This window comes from Leuresthes tenuis, unplaced genomic scaffold (genome assembly GCF_036924035.1).
Source record: "Leuresthes tenuis unplaced genomic scaffold, fLeuTen1.0.hap1 SCAF_74, whole genome shotgun sequence".
Taxonomy (NCBI): Eukaryota; Metazoa; Chordata; class Actinopteri; order Atheriniformes; family Atherinopsidae; genus Leuresthes; species Leuresthes tenuis.
In genome coordinates this window covers 248,642-273,127 of record NW_027325428.1, presented here as the reverse complement: position 1 = coordinate 273,127, position 24,486 = coordinate 248,642, and the positions used below count along the sequence as shown (strand labels likewise).

Below are 24,486 nucleotides of genomic sequence, written 5' to 3'. Positions count from 1 at the left end.
TTTTCACTTGGTTTGAGTGAAGGAATTCATTTTATATCAAAATCCGAATTTGTGTAGAACTCGTGGAAATAAGTTTATTCTCGGATTCCTAAAGGTTTAGTGTTGTTCTTTGGTATACTGCAAAGTAATACTTTCTATTTTGTTGAAACCGATTCAGACATGGATAAATATGAAGGACAAAGCAGTTTTAACTTGGTTTGAGTGAAGGAATTCATTTTATATCAAAATCCAAAATTGTGTAGAACTGGTGAAAAGAAGCTTATTCTCGGATTCCTAAAGGTTTAGTGTTGTTCTTTGGTATACTGCAAAGTAATACTTTCTATTTTGTTGAAACCCATTCAGACATGGATAAATATGAAGGACAAAGCAGTTTTAACTTGGTTTGAGTGAAGGAATTCATTTTATATCAAAATCCAAAATTGTGTAGAACTGGTGAAAAGAAGCTTATTCTCGGATTCCTAAAGGTTTAGTGTTGTTCTTTGGTATACTGCAAAGTAATACTTTCTTTTTTGTTGAAACCTATTCAGACATGGATAAATATTAAGGACAAAGCAGTTTTAACTTGGTTTGAGTGAAGGAATTCATTTTATATCAAAATCCGAAATTGTGTAGAACTGGTGATAAGAAGCTTATTTTCGGATTCCTAAAGGTTTAGTGTTGTTCTTTGGTATACTGCAAAGTAATACTTTCTTTTTTGTTGAAACCTATTCAGACATGGATAAATATGAAGGACAAAAGCAGTTTTAACTTGGTTTGAGTGAACGAATTCATTTTATATCAAAATCCGAAATTGTGTAGAACTCGTCAATCGACGCTTATTCTCGGATTCCTGAAAAGGTTTAGAGTTGTTCTTTCCTATCCTGCAAAGTACAACGTTCTTTTTTGTTTAAAGCTATTATGACATGGATAAATATGAAGGACAAAGCAGTTTTAACTTAATCGGTTTCAACAAAATAGAAAGTATTACTTTGCAGTATACCAAAGAACAACACTAAACCTTTAGGAATCCGAGAATAAACTTATTTCCACGAGTTCTACACAATTTCGGATTTTGATATAAAATGAATTCCTTCACTCAAACCAAGTTAAAACTGCTTTTTCCTTGATATTTATCCATGTCTGAATCGGTTTCAACAAAATAAAAAGTATTACTTTGCAGTATACCAAAGAACAACACTAAACCTTTAGGAATCCGAGAATAAACTTATTTCCACGAGTTCTACACAATTTCGGATTTCTATATAAAATGAAATCCTTCACTCAAACCAAGTGAAAACTGCTTTGTCATATTTTTCAGCAAGTATGGTCGGACATTCACACCTACTCACAGCCGAACACCTCCGCTCCCGCATTTGATGGTGTATAGTCGGGCATTCTCACCATTTCTCATCAGGTTTTTGCAAATTATGATCTGACATTCACACCTGCTTTTGATGATGTATGGTCAGGAATTATGGGTGGACATTCACACCTTTTTGCAGCTAAACACCTCCGCTCCCACTTATGATCATGTGCGGTTTGATATTCGAAAATTTTCTTTCATGTTTTCTAGCAATTATTGATGGACATTCAGACCTTCTTGCAGCTGAACCCCTCTGCTCCCGCTTTTGATGGTGTATAGTCGGGCTTTCGAACCTTTTCTTACCCGGTTTTTACAAATTATGGTTGGACATTCAGACCTTCTTTTAGCCGAAAACCTCCGCTCCCTCATTTGATCATACATTGTCGGGCATTCGCACCTTTTCTTACCCGCTATTTACAAAACATGGTCGGACTTTCACACCTTCTTGTAGCCGAACACATTCGCTCCCGCTATTGATTGTGTACAGTCGGGTATTTTAACCTTTTCTTACCCGCTTTTTACAAACTATGGTCGGACATTCAAACCTTCTTGTAGCCGAACACATCCAGTTCTGCTTTTGAGGATGTATGGTCGGACTTTCACACCTTTTAGTAGCCAAACAACTCCGCTCCCGCTATTGATTGTGTACTTTCGGGTATTTTAACCTTTTCTTTCCCGCTTTTTACCAATTATGTTCGGACATTCACACCTTCTTACAGCGGAACACCTCCGCTCCCTGTTTTGATCATTTATGGTCTGGCAATACTACCTTTTCTTAACCGTTTTTGAGTAATTATGGCTGGACATTCACAGCTTCTTGCATCCGAACACCTCTTCTCTGCTTTTGATGATGAATAGTCCGGCATTCTTACCTTTTCTAACACTTTTTTCAGTAATTATTGTCGGTCATTCACACCTTTCTCATCAGCTTTTTGCAAATTATGATCTGACATTCACACCTACTTGCAGCAAAACACCTCGGCTTCCGTTTTTGATGGTGTATATTTTGGCATTCGAACCTTTTCTTACCCACTTTTTACAAACTATGCTCGGACATTCACACCTTCTTGCAGCGAAACCCCTCCGCTCCCTCTTTTGATTGTGTATGTTCGGGCATTCAAACCTTTTCTTACCCGCTTTTTACAAACTATGGTCGGACATTCAAACCTTCTTGTGGCCGAACAAATCCACTTCTGCTTTTTATGATGTATAGTTGGGCATTCACACCTTTTCTTACCCATTTTTCAGTAATTATTGGTTGGAAATTCAGACCTTGCAGCCGAACACCTCCGCTCCCTCTTTTGATCATACATTGTCGGGCATTCGCACCTTGTCTTACCCGCGTTTTACAAACCATGGTCGGACTTTCACACCTTCTTGTAGCCGAACAACTCCGCTCCCGCTATTGATTGTGTACAGTCGGGTATTTTAACCTTTTCTTACCCGCTTTTTACCAATTATGGTCGGACATTCACACCGTCTTACAGCGGAACACCTCCGCTTCCAATTTTGATGGTGTATGTTCGAGCATTCGAACTTTTTCTTACCCACTTTTTACAAGCTATGGTCGGACATTCAAACCTTCTTGTAGCAGAACACATCCACTTCTTCTTTTGATGATGTATGGTTGGGCATTCGCACCTTTTCTTACCCATTTTTCAGGAATTATGGGTGGAAATTCACACCTACTTGCAGTCGAACAGCTCTGCTCCCACTTTTGATTATGTTTGGTTGGATATTCGAACCTTTTCTTAACTGCTTTTTACAAACTTTGGTCGGACGTTCACACCTTCTTGCAGCCGAACACCTCCGCTTCCGCTTATGATGGTATATATTCGGGCATTCGAACCTTTTCTTACCCGCTTTTTACCAACTATGGTCGGACATTCGCACCATCTTACAGCGGAACACCTCCGCTCCCTCTTTTGATGGTGTATGTTCGGGCATTCGCACCTTTTCTTACCCGCTTTTTACAAACTATGGTTGGACATTCAAACCTTCTTGTAGCCGAAAACCTCCACTCCCTCTTTTGATCATACATTGTCGGGCATTCGCACCTTTTCTTACCCGCTTTTTGCAAACTTCGCTCGGACATTCAAACCTTCTTGTAGCCAAACACATCCACTCCTGCTTTTGTTGATGTATGGTTGGGCATTCGAACCTACTTGTTGCCCGCTTTTCATTAATTATGGGTGCACATTCAGACCTACTTGCAGCCGAACACCTCGGCTTCCGCTTTTGATGGTGTATATTTTTGCATTCGAACCTTTTCTTACCCGCTTTTTACAAACCATGGTCGGACTTTCACACCTTCTTTTAGCCGAACAACTCCGCTCCCGCTATTGATTGTGTAGAGTCGGTTATTTTAACCTTTTCTTACCCGCTTTTTACCAACTATGGTTGGACATTCACACCTTCTTACAGCGGAACACCTCCGCTCCCTCTTTTGATGGTGTATGTTCGGGCATTCGAACCTTTTCTTACCCGCTTTTTACAAACTGTGCTCGGACATTCACACCTTCTTGCAGCGGAACACCTCCGCTCCCTCTTTTGATGGTGTATGTTCGGGCATTCGAACCTTTTCTTACCCACTTTTTACAAACTATGCTCGGACATTCACACCTTCTTGCAGCGAAACACCTCCGCTCCCTCTTTTGATTGTGTATGTTCGGGCATTCAAACCTTTTCTTACCCGCCTTTTACAAACTATGGTCGGACATTCAAACCTTCTTGTGGCCGAACACATCCACTTCTGCTTTTGATGATGTATAGTTGGGCATTCACACCTTTTCTTACCCATTTTTCAGTAATTATTGGTGGACATTCAGACCTTCTTGCAGCTGAACACCTCTGCTCCCGCTTTTGATGGTGTATAGTCGGGCTTTCGAGGCTTTTCTTCAACGGTGTTTACAAATTATGGTTGGAAATTCAGACCTTGCAGCCGAACACCTCCGCTCCCTCTTTTGATCATACATTGTCGGACATTCGCACCTTGTCTTACCCGCGTTTTACAAACCATGGTCGGACATTCACAGCTTCCTCTCCACCATACTTGTATGGTGGGATATTCACACCCACTTGCATCCGAAGACCTCCGCCCCCACTTTTGTTGATATTTAGTCGGTCATTCACACCTAACCCGTTTTCTTGCAGCCAAACACCTCTGATCTCGCTTTTGATGATGTAAGATTGGGCATTCAGACCTTGCTTTTCCTGCTTTTCACCAACTATAGACGGACATTCACACCTTCTTGCAGCCGAACACTTCCGCTCCACCTTTTAGGTTTCTATCACACCTTTTTTTTCACCGCATTTTATAGATTACGGTTGGAAATTCTCAACCACTCATCCGAAGAGCTCTCCTCCCGCTTTTGTTAATATATTTGAACTTTAGTCAGACATTCACACCTACTTGCAGCCGAACACCACCTCTCTAGCTTTTGATGATGTATGGTCCGGCATTCCTACCGTTTCTAACACATTTTTCAGCAATTATGGTAGGACATTCACACCTTCTTGCAGCTGAACACCTCCTCTCCCACTTATGATCATATGCAGATTGATTTTCGAAAATTTTCTTTCATGTTTTCTAGCAATTAATGATGGACATTTAGACCTTCTTGCAGCTGAATACCTCCGCTCCCGCTTTTGATCATACATTGTCAGGCATTCAAACCTTGTCTTACAAACTTTAGTCAAACATTCACACCTTTTTGCAGCCGAACACAGTTTTTTTCAGCCGATTTTGGGCATTCGAACCTTTTCATACCCACTTTTTACCAACTATGGTTGGACATTCAAACCTTCTTGTAGCCGAACACATCCAGTCCTGCTTTTGATGATGTATGTTCAGGCATTCGAACCTTTTCTTACCCGCTTTTTACAAACTATGCTCGGACATTCAAACCTTCTTGTAGCCGAACACATCCACTCCTGCTTTTGATGATGTATGGTTGGGCATTCGAACCTACTTGTTGCCCGCTTTTCATTAATTATGGGTGGACATTCACACCTTGTCGCAGCCAAACACCTCCGCTCCCTGTTTTGATCATGTATGGTTGGACATTCGCACCTTTTCTCACCCGCTTTTTGCAAACTATGGTCGGCCATTCACAGCTTCCTCTCCACCATACTTCTATGGTGGGATATTCACACCCACTTGCATCCGAAGACCTCCGCCCCCACTTTTGTTGATATTTAGTCGGTCATTCGCACCTTACCCACTTTTGGCAAACTATGGCCTTCTTGCAGCCAAAAACCTCTGATCTCGCTTTTGATGATGTAAGGTTGGGCATTCAGACCTTGCTTCACCTGCTTTTCACCAAATATAGTCGGACATTCACACCTTCTTGCAGCCGAACACTTCCGCTCCACCTTTTAGTTTTCTATGGGGCATTCACACCTTTTTTTTCACCGCATTTTATAAAAACACCACAGGAACACCGTATTGAGGCTTTGTTCTGACCGCTCATTCGGTGTCGCGTTTCTTTCAAGCAATTCTCCTGGTTAGCCCGCACTCGGCTCGCTCCCAGAACCGTGTTAAAGTCTACTTCGCATTCACTCTCTTTTCTCAGCAGACTAAAAGAAAGTTTCATCTTGGGCTCCCTGAAACTTCCATCCTGCACCGCTGTTTGCTTTTTCACAAGAGCAGAGGAGAGCGCACCGTTCCCAGGGGCACTACAGTACCGGGTCGATGCTTGGAGTGAACGGAGCAAGCTCCTTTTTCAACTCCTATTGATACAAATCCATTTAATATGTAGTCCTCGCATAGAGGACACATCAGACATTAAACTAATAAGAACAGATACTACACTTGATCTTAGCCAAAAGGCCGAGAAGCGATAACTGTCCACTGGTTCACGTCCGAGGGCCCTTCCTGGCACAATGCGCACTTGTAGCGGTGTTCTTTTTATGGCCATAGTGTCACTTTGCACCTCGGCCCACCCGCTGCACTGAGCACTCTTCAGCCCTTTTAAATGGTATAACTTTACACTACCGCACGCTCCAGCAAGCACCATTCAAGCAACAACTTTGCACTCCAGCTTCGAACATTGGCACAGTCGCAACAAGTAAGGCGACTCTACTCAGAGAAGTCACTCTGCACAGTAACAAGATTTCTTTTGCACAGACAGAAAGGGCTTCATCCGCAAAGGTAAAGCCTGCCAAAAATAGAAACAACTCATTAGTGCTGCTCAACGTTGTACTTTGCAGTAAAACAAAGAGCAAATCTAAAGATTCAGGAATCCGAGAATAAGCTTACTTCCATGAGTTCTTCACGATTTCGGATTTTGCTATAAAATGAATTCCTTCACTCAAACTAAATTAAAACTGCTAAACCGCTAATCTGTTACATGCAAGGCAGATGTCAAATTCACCGAAATAGGATCTAAGGGTATTTGGCCAATCGAGCTGTAGCAGCTTCGGTAAAAGAGTATAAGTTGAAGAGTTTGTGAATAAAGGTGTGCGCACACATAGTGAGTTGTAGGAAAATAGGCAGGGAGCAATGCCGGCTGGGGTATAGGTTCTTGTATGTTGTCTGACTGTTTGATTTGAATGTGTTGTGTAAGTGTCCTGTTGAATGTTACATGTTTGGGCTTTGACACGCTTCACTGTGGTTGTTAACTGTGTGGTGTGTCCTGAAATGTTATATGTTTGGGCTGTGTGACATGCTTAATGCTTTTCAGTAGCAACCCACTTATTCATATATAGCAACTGACAACATAAGAAGTCCGGACATACTTTGATAGTAGTTGTAGAAGTATCCTTATTGATAATAGATAAACTAATTCATAGTGATAGAACAGTAGATGAACAGGTGCCTGCACATGTCTCATGAAAATAAAATGGGTGTATGATTGCTGACGGCAGAGCAATACTGCCAAACTTATGAGTTCTTGTGGCAAACTTGATTCAGTGTCTTGACGTGTATACGCTGTTTCGCTGACTTGTCACAAGAAACAAAGTGTGTTTGATAAGATCCGACCATTTTATTACGGGAGGATCAGTATGTATGGATTCTGATGTGACTGATAAACTCATTCGTATCTTAAGCATAATCTAATACGTGAGACAACGCCCTGGCACACAATCAAAAAAAAAAAAAAGAGAGAGCCTTTCTGATTTGTTGTGTGTGCTCACAGTGCAGAGTGTAGAGAAAAGAGAGAAAAGAAAGCCGTTTTGGTGTCACGGGTGTTGTGACTTACACACACACATTTCTGAATTGAGAAAGGAAATTATTTTAGAGGAAGCACTAGAGTTTAGATCCCACATTTGTTGATAGGCATTCATTTAATTTTTCTTTTAATCAGTTTTAAAGTGAATACTAACTGAGAAATGAAAAAGGTGAAGAGTTTAGAAGCTTGGTTCAAGAGCAAAACTTGGTTTATGATCAGCTGAGTCTCTAAACAGAACAGCAAAGGGCTTCATCGAACATTTAAAAAAGATTCAGATTGTTAGAATATCCAGAATTTATAGGAATGGTGGTGATTACTCTTATTTTCTAGAATGGAAATAACTGCACCATGTCTGTTTTATGAATTTAAGGGGCTAAAAAGTTTTGTTCTCGTTTTTCTATGATTAACCGAATGTATGTGAGAGTCCAAACAGACAGAAGGGTTACGGCCGAGCGCTGGACCTTCCAAAAAAGATGAGACAGGCTGGACCCGTGCCATACTAGTTAAGGCCTGCCTGTGGATAACAGGTTCTTTAAACTCTCACACACACAAACTCACACACGTTCGCACACATACACCCATACACACACACATTCTTGAACTTGCTGCAAGATTAAACCTTTGCATTAACTGACTCCAGCAACTCTGAGTCTCATTGAGAGACTTTTCTCAACAATTGGGTCCTCAAACCAGATCTCAACGTTTTTTCCGCTGTCCAGGGTCGGAGCTGAAACCGTGCACGGGGGAGTCCAGTACTCCTAATGAAAGACCCCCTGCTGAATTGCGGTAATTAGGGGCCAGTCTCCACTGAAAGGGGGAAAAAGGGACGAGATCGTACTTTTGAATCAATGGCCAGAAGCCATTGGCAGTGCAGGCATCAACAATAATGGTGTTATTTCACCCATTAACACTTAAGGTACCTCATGCAGTGGCTGTGATATGGTTACTTAACAAAATATCTTTACCAGACATCTCTCCTACATAACAGTTCTTCTTTCACAGCCACACCTTGTTGTCGAGAGATGTGCTACACTTAATCCATCCACACTGCTACCTACCCCACAGATGGAAAGCCAGAAATAACCATCAGTGTTTTACCCAGGCCAGACTTAACTGATATACGTTATGAAAATGCAGAAATAACTATATTTATTCAACAGATCAAGGAAAAAAACCCTGATGGCACAAATGCTACAGGATTTGCAGTAGTAACAGAAACTGAAGTTTTCTTAAAACAACCACTACCAAAAAATTACTCTGTTCAAGCAGTCGAATTGGTAGCTTTAACTGAAGCTTGTAAATTAAATAACAAAAAGGTTGTTAACGTTTACACTGACAGTCAGTATGCCTTCTCAACTGTACACGTGTTAACACAGCATTGGAAAAACAGGTATGTTGACATCCACAGCTAAATGTATAAACTACAAATATTTTAGCATTATTAGATGTTATTCAATTGCCATCTACAATAGACTCGTATGAATGACCGGAAGGAAAACCATACTGCCAAAGAATTTGTTTAAATATGCTGCAGTATTGAGCCACGGACCATGTCATGTCTCAACAGGAGGGATGGAAGCAATAATGAACCAGGTTTTTACAGCATATGGTTTTACTAATTATTAAAAACATTTTTTTAGAATAAATAAATGAATAAAGTTTTGTCTAGCAGGTCAAATATGTGCAAAATACATTCCACAGGGCAATCTAAGACCAAAACGAAGATAATTCCCTAAGCCAGTGTATCTTTTTCAACATATTTGTTTGGATTTCATTATTTCATTATTTTGTAGATTTCATTGAACTAAATTAATGTTAAGGGAAACGATTCTGCTCAGTGACAACAGAGGTTTTTACCAAATGGTCTGAAATATTTCCATGTGCACAAGCAGATGCACTCTCAGTAGCAAAATCACGCGTAAAATAACTCATTTCTAGATTTGAAATTCCTGAAAAGATCTTCAGTGATAATTTGACACACTTTGTAAACAATGTCATCTCACTGATGGCAAAGAACTTAAAATAGACCTTAGAAACCACTGTGATATAGAAGGTTTCGCTAACACATTGGAATTGTTTTACTATTTACATATGCATGTGCAGTGAAGAATTGCTTGCTGCTGATAAATGCAAAGAAGAACAGCTTACACATAAATGCTCACATATAGGCTGCTGAATGCAATGAAGACCTGCTTATCCAGTAAAGTTCAATGTCAATGTGTAATATTCAATTAGGATTTGCAAAACAGTGAAGTTAAACAATGAATGGGTCCATAGTCGGTATGAGAAGACTACAGGAATATTTACCTGGGTGTACGTTCAAACAGAGATGAGAAAATTGCGATAAATTATTGTTTGTTTGTTTGTTAGTATGTATATGAATGTTATGTGTATAAACTGTGTTGAGTTGTAGTTACTCAGTAGTGTCTCAGTGAAACAACCGACGGGGGAAGCCTTGCGGTGACAACAAAAGCAGTGTTTTACTGATCAGTCAAGTTGCTCCAGTGTACTCCATACAAACTGGTTGGCTACTGAAGGGATAGAAAATGGGGAATACTTGTTTTAAAGCAAACAAGGAATTAGATGGGAAAAATACATGTTTTAACGGGACCCAGACAATATTAAATACTCAGACAGATGGGAGAAGAAGTGTAGTTTTGTAGGAAATCACAAAATTATTACATAAAATGAGTGAAATCAATTGAAGAATGCCTTTCTGAAGAGCTGTTTACCACAGATGAGCAGCTTTGCGACCAAGCACATTGTAGATCGCTTTACTGCCAAAATGATCTAGTTTAATGGATTGGTTTAGACATTTATAACAGCATTTTAAGAACAAAGAGAGAAACAAAAAGGGACAACGCTTCATGGTGGAAGGTGATGTATAAATAACTGTGTATATGATGAAGGAGAGACCATTTGAGCAGCACAGCCATTTCGCAGCACAGGGACAGCAGTTAAAGTTAAAGGATCTCCCATGTGGTATCACCTGTCACACTGTGTCAAGGCATCAAAAGAAGAAAAAACCACCAAACTCAAGGACAAAGAGACGAAGACTCCGGTGAACGAAGAGAGAGGACTTACAAACCAGAAATACAAAAGGATGCTCGATATCAAGATCCAGAAGAAGAGGCTAACAATGCCACGAACACTTACGATGCTGGGAATGATGCCAGCAATGAACAGAGAAGAAGATTCAGTGTCATCAATCTGCAACACGTGCCTCTAATGAGGGGGTGAATATAGAATCCTCAACGATTACAACGTCTCTGGGAACTGTGACAACAACAAGGTTTAAACCATTTTGATATATATTGTAACCTATTGGCTAAGGAATAGTGCTGAAAATGAGGTAAATCTAATCCACCACTGTCCTTGGTCTTCTGTAGGGTTTTTAAACTAATACGTGGTGGTTTGTTTTTCCAAAGAAATTTGGAGATGCATGAATCTAGTGACTTAAACCAAGTAGCAGATGGTTTTATGGGGATCATTGAGAACAAATAGTTAACTTTTGGTAGTATCATCATTTTAATGGTTGTAACTCTCCCCATAAGTGATATAGGTAAGGACTTCCAACGAGAGAGATCGTCCTCTACTCTCTTTACTAATTGCACATAATCCATCTGTACTTATCAGTTTAATATGTGATACGTCTATGCAAGGACTACATATTAAATGGATTTTTATCAATAGGAGTTGAAAAAGGAGCTTGCTCCGTTCACTCCAAGCATCGACCCGGTACTGCAGTGCCGCTGGGAACGGTGCGCTCTCCTCTGCTCTTGTGAAAAAGCTAACAGCGGTGCAGGATGGAAGTTTCTTTTAGTCTGCTGAGAAAAGAGAGTGAATGCGAAGTAGACTTTAACACGGCCCTGGGAGCGAGCCGAGTGCGGGCTAACCAGGAGAAATGCTTGAAAGAAACGCGACACCGAATGAGCGGTCAGAACAAAGCCTCAATACGGTGTTCCTGTGGTGTTTTTATAAAATGCGGTGAAAATAAAGGTGTGAATGCCCCATAGAAAACTAAAAGGTGGAGCGGAAGTGTTCGGCTGCAAGAAGGTGTGAATGTCCGACTATATTTGGTGAAAAGCAGGTGAAGCAAGGTCTGAATGCCCAACCTTACATCATCAAAAGCGAGATCAGAGGTTTTTGGCTGCAAGAAGGCCATAGTTTGCCAAAAGCGGGTAAGGTGCGAATGACCGACTAAATATCAACAAAAGTGGGGGCGGAGGTCTTCGGATGCAAGTGGGTGTGAATATCCCACCATACAAGTATGGTGGAGAGGAAGCTGTGAATGGCCGACCATAGTTTGCAAAAAGCGGGTGAGAAAAGGTGCGAATGTCCAACCATACATGATCGAAACAGGGTGTTTGGCTGCGACAAGGTGTGAATGTCCACCCATAATTAATGAAAAGCGGGCAACAAGTAGGTTCGAATGCCATACCATACATCATCAAAAGCAGGAGTGGATGTGTTCGGCTACAAGAAGGTTTGAATGTCCGAGCATAGTTTGTAAAAAGCGGGTAAGAAAAGGTTCGAATGCCCGAACATACACCATCAAAAGAGGGAGCGGAGGTGTTCCGCTGTAAGACGGTGTGAATGTCCGACCATAGTTGGTAAAAAGTGGGTATGAAAAGGTGCGAATGCCCAAATTCGGCTGCAAAAAACTGTGTTCGGCTGCAAAAAGGTGTGAATGTTCGACTAAAGTTTGTAAAAAGCGGGTAAGACAAGGTGCGAATGCCTGACAATGTATGATCAAAAGCGGGAGCGGAGGTGTTCAGCTGCAAGAAGGTCTAAATGTCCATAATTAATTGCTAGAAAACATGAAAGAAAATTTTCGAAAATCAATCCGCACATGATCATAAGTGGGAGAGGAGGTGTTCAGCTGCAAGAAGGTGTGAATATCCTACCATAATTGCTGAAAAATGTGTTAGAAACGGTAAGAATCCCGGACCATACATCATCAAAAGCTAGAGAGGTGGTGTTCGGCTACAAGTAGGTGTGAATGTCTGACTAAAGTTCAAATATATTAACAAAAGCGGGAGGAGAGGTCTTCGGATGAGTGGTTGAGAATTTCCAACCATAATCTATAAAATGCGGTGAAAAAAAAGGTGTGATAGAAACCTAAAAGGTGGAGCGGAAGTGTTCGGCTGCAAGAAGGTGTGAATGTCCATCTATAGTTGGTGAAAAGCAGGAAAAGCAAGGTCTGAATGCCCAATCTTACATCATCAAAAGCGAGATCAGAGGTGTTTGGCGGCAAGAAAACAGGTAAGGTGTGAATGACCGACTAAATATCAACAAAAGTGGGGGCGGAGATCTTCGGATGCAAGTGGGTGTGAATTTCCCACCATACAAGTATGGTGGAGAGGAAGCTGTGAATGGCCGACCATAGTTTGCAAAAAGCGGGTGAGAAAAGGTGCGAATGTCCAACCATACATGATCAAAAGAGGGAGCGGAGGTGTTTGGCTGTGACAAGGTGTGAATGTCCACCCATAATTAATGAAAAGCGGGCAACAAGTAGGTTCGAATGCCCAACCATACATCAACAAAAGCAGGAGTGGATGTGTTTGGATACAAGAAGGTTTGAATGTCCGAGCATAGTTTGTAAAAAGCGGGTAAGAAAAGGTGCGAATGCCCGACAAAGTATGATCAAAAGAGGGAGTGGAGGTTTTCGGCTACAAGGTTTGAATGTACGACCATAGTTTGTAAAAAGCGGGTAAGTAAAGGTGCGAATGCCCGAACATACACCATCAAAAGAGGGAGCGGAGGTGTTTCACTGCAAGAAGGTGTGAATGTCCGAGCATAGTTTGTAAAAAGTGGGTAAGAAAAGGTTCGAATGCCAGAACATACACCATCAAAAGAGGGAGCGGAGGTGTTCCGCTGTAAGAAGGTGTGAATGTCCGACCATAGTTGGTAAAAAGCGGGTAAGAAAAGGCTAAAATACCCAACTCTACACAATCAATAGCGGGAGCGGAGTTGTTCGGCTAAAAGAAGGTATGAAAGTCCGACCATGGTTTGTAAAAAGCGGGTAAGAAAAGGTTCGAATGCCAAAATATACACCATCAAAAGCGGAAGCCGAGGTGTTCGGCTGCAAGTAGGTGTGAATGTCAGATCATAATTTGTAAAAAGCTGATGAGAAAGGTGTGAATGACCAACAATAATTGCTGAAAAATGTGTTAGAAAAGGTAAGAATGCCGGACCATTCATCATCATAAGCGGGAGAAGAGGTGTTCGGCTGCAAGAAGCTGTGAATGTCCAGCCATAATAACTCAAAAACGGGTAAGAAAAGGTAGTATTGCCAGACCATAAATGATCAAAACAGGGAGCGGAGGTGTTCCGCTGTAAGAAGGTGTGAATGTCCCACCATAATTGGTAAAAAGCGGGTAAGAAAAGGTTAAAATACCCGACTGTACACAATCAATAGCGGGAGCGGAGTTGTTTGGCTACTAAAAGGTGTGAAAGTCCGACCATGGTTTGTAAAAAGCGGGTAAGAAAAGTTGCGAATGCCGGACAATGTATGATCAAAAGAGGGAACGGAGGTTTTCGGCTGCAAGAAGGTCTAAATGTCCAACCATAATTTGTAAAAACCGGGGAAGAAAAGGCTTGGAAGCCCGACTATACACCATCAAAAGCGGGAGCGGAGGTGTTCAGCTGCAAGAAGGTCTGAATGTCCATCAATAATTGCTAGAAAACATGAAAAAAAATGTTCGAATATCCAACCGCACATGATCATAAGTGGGAGAGGAGGTGTTCAGCTGCAAGAAGGTGTGAATGTCCACCCATAATTCCTCAAAAATGGGTAAAAAAAAAAGGTGCGAATGCCCAACCATACATCATCAAAAGCAGGACTGGATGTGTTCGGCTACAAGAAGGTTTGAATGTCCGAGCATAGTTTGTAAAAAGCGGGTAAGAAAAGGTTCGAATGCCCGAACCTACACCATCAAAAGAGGGAGCGGAGGTGTTCCGCCATAAGAAGGTGTGAATGTCCGACCGTAGTTGGTAAAAAGCGGGTAAGAAAAGGTTAAAATACCCGACTGTACACAATCAATAGCGGGAAGGGATGTGTTCGGCTACAAGAAAGTGTGAAAGTCCAACCATGTTTTGTAAAAAGTGGTTAAGAAAAGGTGCGAATGCCCGACAATGTATGATCAAAAGAGGGAGCGGAGGTTTTCGGCTGCAAGAAGGTCTGAATGTCCAACCATAATTTGTAAAAACCGGGGAAGAAAAGGCTCGAAAGCCCGACTATACATCATCAAAAGCGGGAGCGGAGGTGTTCAGCTGCAAGAAGGTCTCAATGTCCATCAATAATTGCTAGAAAACATGAAAGAAAATTTTCGAATATCAAACCGCACATGATCATATGCGGGAGAGGAGGTGTTCAGCTGCAAGATGGTGTGAATGTCCACCCATAATTCCTGAAAAATGGGTAAAAAAAAGGTGCGAATGCCCAACCATACAACATCAAAAGCAGGTGTGAATGTCAGATCATAATTTGCAAAAACCTGATGAGAAATGGTGAGAATGCCCGACTATACACCATCAAATGCGGGAGCGGAGGTTTTCGGCTGTGAGTAGGTGTGAATGTCCGACCATACTTGCTGAAAAATATGACAAAGCAGTTTTCACTTGGTTTGAGTGAAGGAATTCATTTTCTATCAAAATCCGAAATTGTGTAGAACTCGTGGAAATAAGTTTATTCTCGGATTCCTAAAGGTTTAGTGTTGTTCTTTGGTATACTGCAAAGTAATACTTTCTATTTTGTTGAAACCCATTCAGACATGGATAAATATGAAGGACAAAGCAGTTTTAACTTGGTTTGAGTGAAGGAATTCATTTTATATCAAAATCCAAAATTGTGTAGAACTGGTGAAAAGAAGCTTATTCTCGGATTCCTAAAGGTTTAGTGTTGTTCGTTGGTATACTGCAAAGTAATACTTTCTTTTTTGTTGAAACCTATTCAGACATGGATAAATATTAAGGACAAAGCAGTTTTAACTTGGTTTGAGTGAAGGAATTAATTTTATATCAAAATCCGAAATTGTGTAGAACTGGTGATAAGAAGCTTATTTTCGGATTTCTAAAGGTTTAGTGTTGTTCTTTGGTATACTGCAAAGTAATACTTTCTTTTTTGTTGAAACCTATTCAGACATGGATAAATATGAAGGACAAAAGCAGTTTTAACTTGGTTTGAGTGAACGAATTCATTTTATATCAAAATCCGAAATTGTGTAGAACTCGTCAATCGACGCTTATTCTCGGATTCCTGAAAAGGTTTAGAGTTGTTCTTTCCTATCCTGCAAAGTACAACGTTCTTTTTTGTTTAAAGCTATTTAGACATGAATAAATATGAAGGACAAAGCAGTTTTAACTTGGTTTGAGTGAAGGCATTCATTTTATATCAAAATCCGAAATTGTGTAGAACTCGTGAAAAGAAGATTATTCTCGGATTCCTAAAGGTTTAGTGTTGTTCTTTCCTATCCTGCAAAGTACAACGTTCTTTTTTGTTTAAAGCTATTATGACATGGATAAATATGAAGGACAAAGCAGTTTTAACTTAATCGGTTTCAACAAAATAGAAAGTATTACTTTGCAGTATACCAAAGAACAACACTAAACCTTTAGGAATCCGAGAATAAACTTATTTCCACGAGTTCTACACAATTTCGGATTTTGATATAAAATGAATTCCTTCACTCAAACCAAGTTAAAACTGCTTTTTCCTTGATATTTATCCATGTCTGAATCGGTTTCAACAAAATAAAAAGTATTACTTTGCAGTATACCAAAGAACAACACTAAACCTTTAGGAATCCGAGAATAAACTTATTTCCACTAGTTCTACACAATTTCGGATTTCTATATAAAATGAAATCCTTCACTCAAACCAAGTGAAAACTGCTTTGTCATATTTTTCAGCAAGTATGGTCGGACATTCACACCTACTCACAGCCGAACACCTCCGCTCCCGCATTTGATGGTGTATAGTCGGGCATTCTCACCATTTCTCATCAGGTTTTTGCAAATTATGATCTGATATTCACACCTGCTTTTGATGATGTATGGTTGGGCATTCGCACCTTTTTTTACCCATTTTTCAGGAATTATGGGTGGACATTCAAACCTTCTTGCAGCTGAACACCTCCTCTCCCGCATATGATCATGTGCGGTTTGATATTCGAAAATTTTCTTTCATGTTTTTTAGCAATTATTGATGGACATTGAGACCTTCTTGCAGCTGAACACCTCTGCTCCCACTTTTGATGGTGTATAGTCGGGCTTCCGAGCCTTTTCTTCCCCGGTTTTTACAAATTATGGTTGGACATTCAGGCCTTCTTGCAGCCGAAAACCTCCGCTCCCTCTTTTGATCATACATTGTCGGGCATTCACACCTTTTCTTAACCGCTTTTTACAAAACATGGTCGGACTTTCACACCTTCTTGTAGCCGAACACATCCCTTCCCGCTATTGATTGTGTACAGACGGCCATTTTAACCTTTTCTTACCCGCTTTTTACCAACTACGGTCGGACATTCACACCTTCTTATGGCTGAACACCTCCGCTCCCTCTTTTGATGGTGTATATTCGGGCATTCGAACCTTTTCTTACCCGCTTTTAACAAACTATGCTCGGACATTCAAACCTTGTAGCCGAACACATCCAGTCCTGCTTTTGATGATGTATGGTTGGGCATTCGCACCTTTTTTTTTACCCATTTTTGAGGAATTATGGGTGGATATTCACACCTTCTTGCAGCTAAACACCTCCGCTCCCACTTATGATCATGTGCGGTTTGATATTCGAAAATTTTCTTTCATGTTTTCTAGCAATTATTGATGGACATTCAGACCTTCTTGCAGCTGAACCCCTCTGCCCCCGCTTTTGATGGTGTATAGTCGGGCTTTCGAGCCTTTTCTTCCCCGGTTTTTACAAATTATGGTTGGACATTCAGACCTTCTTTTAGCCGAAAACCTCCGCTCCCTCTTTTGATCATACATTGTCGGGCATTCGCACCTTTTCTTACCCGCTATTTACAAAACATGGTCGGACTTTCACACCTTCTTGTAGCCGAACACATTCGCTCCCGCTATTGATTGTGTACAGTCGGGTATTTTAACCTTTTCTTACCCACTTTTTAGCAACTACGGTCGGACATTCACACCTTCTTATGGCGGAACACCTCCGCTCCCTCTTTTGATTGTGTATGTTCGGGCATTCAAACCTTTTCTTACCCGCCTTTTACAAACTATGGTCGGACATTCAAACCTTCTTGTGGCCGAACACATCCACTTCTGCTTGTGATGATGTATAGTTGGGCATTCACACCTTTTCTTACCCATTTCTCAGTAATTATTGGTGGACATTCAGACCTTCTTGCAGCTGAACACCTCTGCTCCCGCTTTTGATGGTGTATAGTCGGGCTTTCGAGGCTTTTCTTCAACGGTGTTTACAAATTATGGTTGGAAATTCAGACCTTGCAGCCGAACACCTCCGCTCCCTCTTTTGATCATACATTGTCGGGCATTCGCACCTTGTCTTACCCGCGTTTTACAAACCATGGTCGGACTTTCACACCTTCTTGTAGCCGAACAACTCCGCTCCCGCTATTGATTGTGTACAGTCGGGTATTTTAACCTTTTCTTACCCGCTTTTTACCAATTATGGTCGGACATTCACACCGTCTTACAGCGGAACACCTCCGCTCCCAAATTTGATGGTGTATGTTCGAGCATTCGAACTTTTTCTTACCCACTTTTTACAAGCTATGGTCGGACATTCAAACCTTCTTGTAGCAGAACACATCCACTTCTTCTTTTGATGATGTATGGTTGGGCATTCGCACCTTTTCTTACCCATTTTTCAGGAATTATGGGTGGAAATTCACACCTACTTGCAGTCGAACAGCTCTGCTCCCACTTTTGATTATGTTTGGTTGGATATTCGAACCTTTTCTTAACTGCTTTTTACAAACTTTGGTCGGACGTTCACACCTTCATTCAGCCGAACACCTCCGCTTCCGCTTATGATGGTATATATTCGGGCATTCGAACCTTTTCTTACCCGCTTTTTACCAACTATGGTCGGACATTCGCACCATCTTACAGCGGAACACCTCCGCTCCCTCTTTTGATGGTGTATTTTCGGGCATTCGCACCTTTTCTTACCCGCTTTTTACAAACTATGGTTGGACATTCAAACCTTCTTGTAGCCGAAAACCTCCACTCCCTCTTTTGATCATACATTGTCGGGCATTCGCACCTTTTCTTACCCGCTTTTTACAAACTATGCTCGGACATTCAAACCTTCTTGTAGCCAAACACATCCACTCCTGCTTTTGTTGATGTATGGTTGGGCATTCGAACCTACTTGTTGCCCGCTTTTCATTAATTATGGGTGGACATTCACACCTACTTGCAGCCGAACACCTCGGCTTCCGCTTTTGATGGTGTGTATTTTTGCATTCGAACCTTTTCTTACCCGCTTTTTACAAACCATGGTCGGACTTTCACACCTTCTTTTAGCCGAACAACTCCGCTCCCGCTATTGATTGTGTAGAGTCGAGTATTTTAACCTTTTCTTACCCGCTTTTTACCAACTATGGTCGGACATTCACACCTTCTTACAGCGGAAAACCTCCGCTCCCTCTTTTGATGGTGTATGTTCTGGCATTCGAACCTTTTCTTACCCACTTTTTACAAACTATGGTCGGACATTCACACCTTCTTGCAGCGAAACACCTCCGCTCCCTCTTTTGATTGTGTATGTTCGGGCATTCAAACCTTTTCTTACCCGCCTTTTACAAACTATGGTCGGACATTCAAACCTTCTTGTGGCCGAACACATCCACTTCTGCTTGTGATGATGTATAGTTGGGCATTCACACCTTTTCTTACCCATTTCTCAGTAATTATTGGTGGACATTCAGACCTTCTTGCAGCTGAACACCTCTGCTCCCACTTTTGATGGTGTATAGTCGGGCTTTCGAGGCTTTTCTTCAACGGTGTTTACAAATTATGGTTGGAAATTCAGACCTTGCAGCCGAACACCTCCGCTCCCTCTTTTGATCATACATTGTCGGGCATTCGCACCTTGTCTTACCCGCGTTTTACAAACCATGGTCGGACTTTCACACCTTCTTGTAGCCGAACAACTCCGCTCCCGCTATTGATTGTGTACAGTCGGGTATTTTAACCTTTTCTTACCCGCTTTTTACCAATTATGGTCGGACATTCACACCGTCTTACAGCGGAACACCTCCGCTCCCAAATTTGATGGTGTATATTCGAGCATTCGAACTTTTTCTTACCCACTTTTTACAAGCTATGGTCGGACATTCAAACCTTCTTGTGGCAGAACACATCCACTTCTTCTTTTGATGATGTATGGTTGGGCATTCGCACCTTTTCTTACCCATTTTTCAGGAATTATGGGTGGAAATTCACACCTACTTGCAGTCGAACAGCTCTGCTCCCACTTTTGATTATGTTTGGTTAGATATTCAAACCTTTTCTTAACTGCTATTTACAAACTTTGGTCGGACGTTCACACCTTCTTGCAGCCGAACACCTCCGCTTCCGCTTATAATGGTATATATTCGGGCATTCGAACCTTTTCTTACCCGCTTTTTACCAACTATGGTCGGACATTCGCACCATCTTACAGCGGAACACCTCTGCTCCCTCTTTTGATGGTGTATTTTCGGGCATTCGCACCTTTTCTTACCCGCTTTTTACAAACTATGGTTGGACATTCAAACCTTCTTGTAGCCAAACACATCCACTCCTGCTTTTGTTGATGTATGGTTGGGCATTCGAACCTACTTGTTGCCCGCTTTTCATTAATTATGGGTGGACATTCAGACCTACTTGCAGCCGAACACCTCGGCTTCCGCTTTTGATGGTGTATATTTTTGCATTCGAACCTTTTCTTACCCGCTTTTTACAAACCATGGTCGGACTTTCACACCTTCTTTTAGCCGAACAACTCCGCTCCCGCTATTGATTGTGTAGAGTCGGGTATTTTAACCTTTTCTTACCCGCTTTTTACCAACTATGGTTGGACATTCACACCTTCTTACAGCGGAACACCTCCGCTCCCTCTTTTGATGGTGTATGTTCGGGCATTCGAACCTTTTCTTACCCGCTTTTTACAAACTATGCTCGGACATTCACACCTTCTTGCAGCGAAACACCTCCGCTCCCTCTTTTGATTGTGTATGTTCGGGCATTCAAACCTTTTCTTACCCGCCTTTTACAAACTATGGTCGGACATTCAAACCTTCTTGTGGCCGAACACATCCACTTCTGCTTTTGATGATGTATAGTTGGGCATTCACACCTCTTCTTACCCATTTTTCAGTAATTATTGGTGGACATTCAGACCTTCTTGCAGCTGAACACCTCTGCTCCCGCTTTTGATGGTGTATAGTCGGGCTTTCGAGGCTTTTCTTCAACGGTGTTTACAAATTATGGTTGGAAATTCAGACCTTGCAGCCGAACACCTCCGCTCCCTCTTTTGATCATACATTGTCGGACATTCGCACCTTGTCTTACCCGCGTTTTACAAACCATGGTCGGACATTCACAGCTTCCTCTCCACCATACTTGTATGGTGGGATATTCACACCCACCTGCATCCAAAGACCTCCGCCCCCACTTTTGTTGATATTTAGTCGGTCATTCACACCTTACCCGTTTTCTTGCAGCCAAACACCTCTGATCTCGCTTTTGATGATGTAAGATTGGGCATTCAGACCTTGCTTTTCCTGCTTTTCACCAACTATAGACGGACATTCACACCTTCTTGCAGCCGAACACTTCCGCTCCACCTTTTAGGTTTCTATCACACCTTTTTTTTCACCGCATTTTATAGATTATGGTTGGAAATTCTCAACCACTCATCCGAAGACCTCTCCTCCCGCTTTTGTTAATATATTTGAACTTTGGTCAGACATTCACACCTACTTGCAGCCGAACACCACCTCTCTAGCTTTTGATGATGTATGGTCCGGCATTCTTACCGTTTCTAACACATTTTTCAGCAATTATGGTAGGACATTCACACCTTCTTGCAGCTGAACACCTCCTCTCCCACTTATGATCATGTGCAGATTGATTTTCGAAAATTTTCTTTCATGTTTTCTAGCAATTAATGATGGACATTTAGACCTTCTTGCAGCTGAACACCTCCGCTCCCGCTTTTGATCATACATTGTCAGGCATTCGAACCTTGTCTTACAAACTTTAGTCAAACATTCACACCTTTTTGCAGCCGAACACAGTTTTTTTCAGCCGAACTTGGGCATTCGAACCTTTTCATACCCACTTTTTACCAACTATGGTCGGACATTCAAACCTTCTTGTAGCCGAACACATCCAGTCCTAATTTTGATGATGTATGTTCAGGCATTCGAACCTTTTCTTACCAGCTTTTTACAAACTATGCTCGGACATTCAAACCTTCTTGTAGCCGAACACATCCACTCCTGCTTTTGATGATGTATGGTATGGCAATCGAACCTACTTGTTGCCCGCTTTTCATTAATTATGGGTGGACATTCACACCTTGTCGCAACCAAACACCTCCGCTCCCTGTTTTGATCATGTATGGTTGGACATTCGCACCTTTTCTCACCCGCTTTTTGCAAACTATGGTCGGCCATTCACAGCTTCCTCTCCACCATACTTCTATGGTGGGATATTCACACCCACTTGCATCCGAAGACCTCCGCCCCCACTTTTGTTGATATTTAGTCGGTCATTCGCACCTTACCCACTTTTGGCAAACTATGGCCTTCTTGCAGCCAAAAACCTCTGATCTCGCTTTTGATGATGTAAGGTTGGGCATTCAGACCTTGCTTCACCTGCTTTTCACCAAATATAGTCGGACATTCACACCTTCTTGCAGCCGAACACTTCCGCTCCACCTTTTAGTTTTCTATGGGGCATTCACACCTTTTTTTTCACCGCATTTTATAAAAACACCACAGGAACACCGTATTGAGGCTTTGTTCTGACCGCTCATTCGGTGTCGCGTTTCTTTCAAGCAATTCGCCTGGTTAGCCCGCACTCGGCTCGCTCCCAGAGCCGTGTTAAAGTCTACTGCGCATTCACTCTCTTTTCTCAGCAGACTAAAAGAAAGTTTCATCTTGGGCTCCCTGAAACCTCCATCCTGCACCGCTGTTTGCTTTTTCACAAGAGCAGAGGAGAGCGCACCGTTCCCAGGGGCACTACAGTACCGGGTCGATGCTTGGAGTGAACGGAGCAAGCTCCTTTTTCAACTCCTATTGATACAAATCCATTTAATATGTAGTCCTCGCATAGAGGACACATCAGACATTAAACTGATAAGAACAGATACTACACTTGATCTTAGCCAAAAGGCCGAGAAGCGATAACTGTCCACTGGTTCACGTCCGAGGGCCCTTCCTGGCACAATGCGCACTTGTAGCGGTGTTCTTTTTATGGCCATAGTGTCACTTTGCACCTCGGCCCACCCGCTGCACTGAGCACTCTTCAGCCCTTTTAAATGGTATAACTTTACACTACCGCACGCTCCAGCGAGCACCATTCAAGCAACAACTTTGCACTCCAGCTTCGAACATTGGCACAGTCGCAACAAGTAAGGCGACTCTACTCAGAGAAGTCACTCTGCACAGTAACAAGATTTCTTTTGCACAGACAGAAAGGGCTTCATCCGCAAAGGTAAAGCCTGCCAAAAATAGAAACAACTCATTAGTGCTGCTCAACGTTGTACTTTGCAGTAAAAGAAAGAGCAAATCTAAAGATTCAGGAATCCGAGAATAAGCTTACTTCCATGAGTTCTTCACGATTTCGGATTTTGCTATAAAATGAATTCCTTCACTCAAACTAAATTAAAACTGCTAAACCGCTAATCTGTTACATGCAAGGCAGATGTCAAATTCACCGAAATAGGATCTAAGGGTATTTGGCCAATCGAGCTGTAGCAGCTTCGGTAAAAGAGTATAAGTTGAAGAGTTTGTGAATAAAGGTGTGCGCACACATAGTGAGTTGTAGGAAAATAGGCAGGGAGCAATGCCGGCTGGGGTATAGGTTCTTGTATGTTGTCTGACTGTTTGATTTGAATGTGTTGTGTAAGTGTCCTGTTGAATGTTACATGTTTGGGCTTTGACACGCTTCACTGTGGTTGTTAACTGTGTGGTGTGTCCTGAAATGTTATATGTTTGGGCTGTGTGACATGCTTAATGCTTTTCAGTAGCAACCCACTTATTCATATATAGCAACTGACAACATAAGAAGTCCGGACATACTTTGATAGTAGTTGTAGAAGTATCCTTATTGATAATAGATAAACTAATTCATAGTGATAGAACAGTAGATGAACAGGTGCCTGCACATGTCTCATGAAAATAAAATGGGTGTATGATTGCTGACGGCAGAGCAATACTGCCAAACTTATGAGTTCTTGTGGCAAACTTGATTCAGTGTCTTGACGTGTATACGCTGTTTCGCTGACTTGTCACAAGAAACAAAGTGTGTTTGATAAGATCCGACCATTTTATTACGGGAGGATCAGTATGTATGGATTCTGATGTGACTGATAAACTCATTCGTATCTTAAGCATAATCTAATACGTGAGACAACGCCCTGGCACACAATCAAAAAAAAAAAAAAGAGAGAGCCTTTCTGATTTGTTGTGTGTGCTCACAGTGCAGAGTGTAGAGAAAAGAGAGAAAAGAAAGCCGTTTTGGTGTCACGGGTGTTGTGACTTACACACACACATTTCTGAATTGAGAAAGGAAATTATTTTAGAGGAAGCACTAGAGTTTAGATCCCACATTTGTTGATAGGCATTCATTTAATTTTTCTTTCAATCAGTTTTAAAGTGAATACTAACTGAGAAATGAAAAAGGTGAAGAGTTTAGAAGCTTGGTTCAAGAGCAAAACTTGGTTTATGATCAGCTGAGTCTCTAAACAGAACAGCAAAGGGCTTC

General features: G+C 41.6%; 2 non-coding genes and 1 pseudogene across 2 annotated transcripts; 1 reads left to right on the top strand and 2 right to left on the bottom strand.

The window, feature by feature from the left end:
• Positions 1 to 5,994: 5,994 nt before the first annotated feature.
• Positions 5,995 to 6,185, bottom strand: LOC140286136 (U2 spliceosomal RNA). The gene has a single exon (XR_011911023.1). It is a non-coding gene; the product is annotated as a U2 spliceosomal RNA (small nuclear RNA).
• A 4,925-nt stretch (positions 6,186 to 11,110) lies between these two features.
• LOC140286147 (U2 spliceosomal RNA) lies at positions 11,111 to 11,287 on the top strand (annotated as a pseudogene).
• Positions 11,288 to 22,714: 11,427 nt separating this feature from the next.
• LOC140286160 (U2 spliceosomal RNA) lies at positions 22,715 to 22,905 on the bottom strand. The gene has a single exon (XR_011911041.1). It is a non-coding gene; the product is annotated as a U2 spliceosomal RNA (small nuclear RNA).
• Positions 22,906 to 24,486: the final 1,581 nt, after the last annotated feature.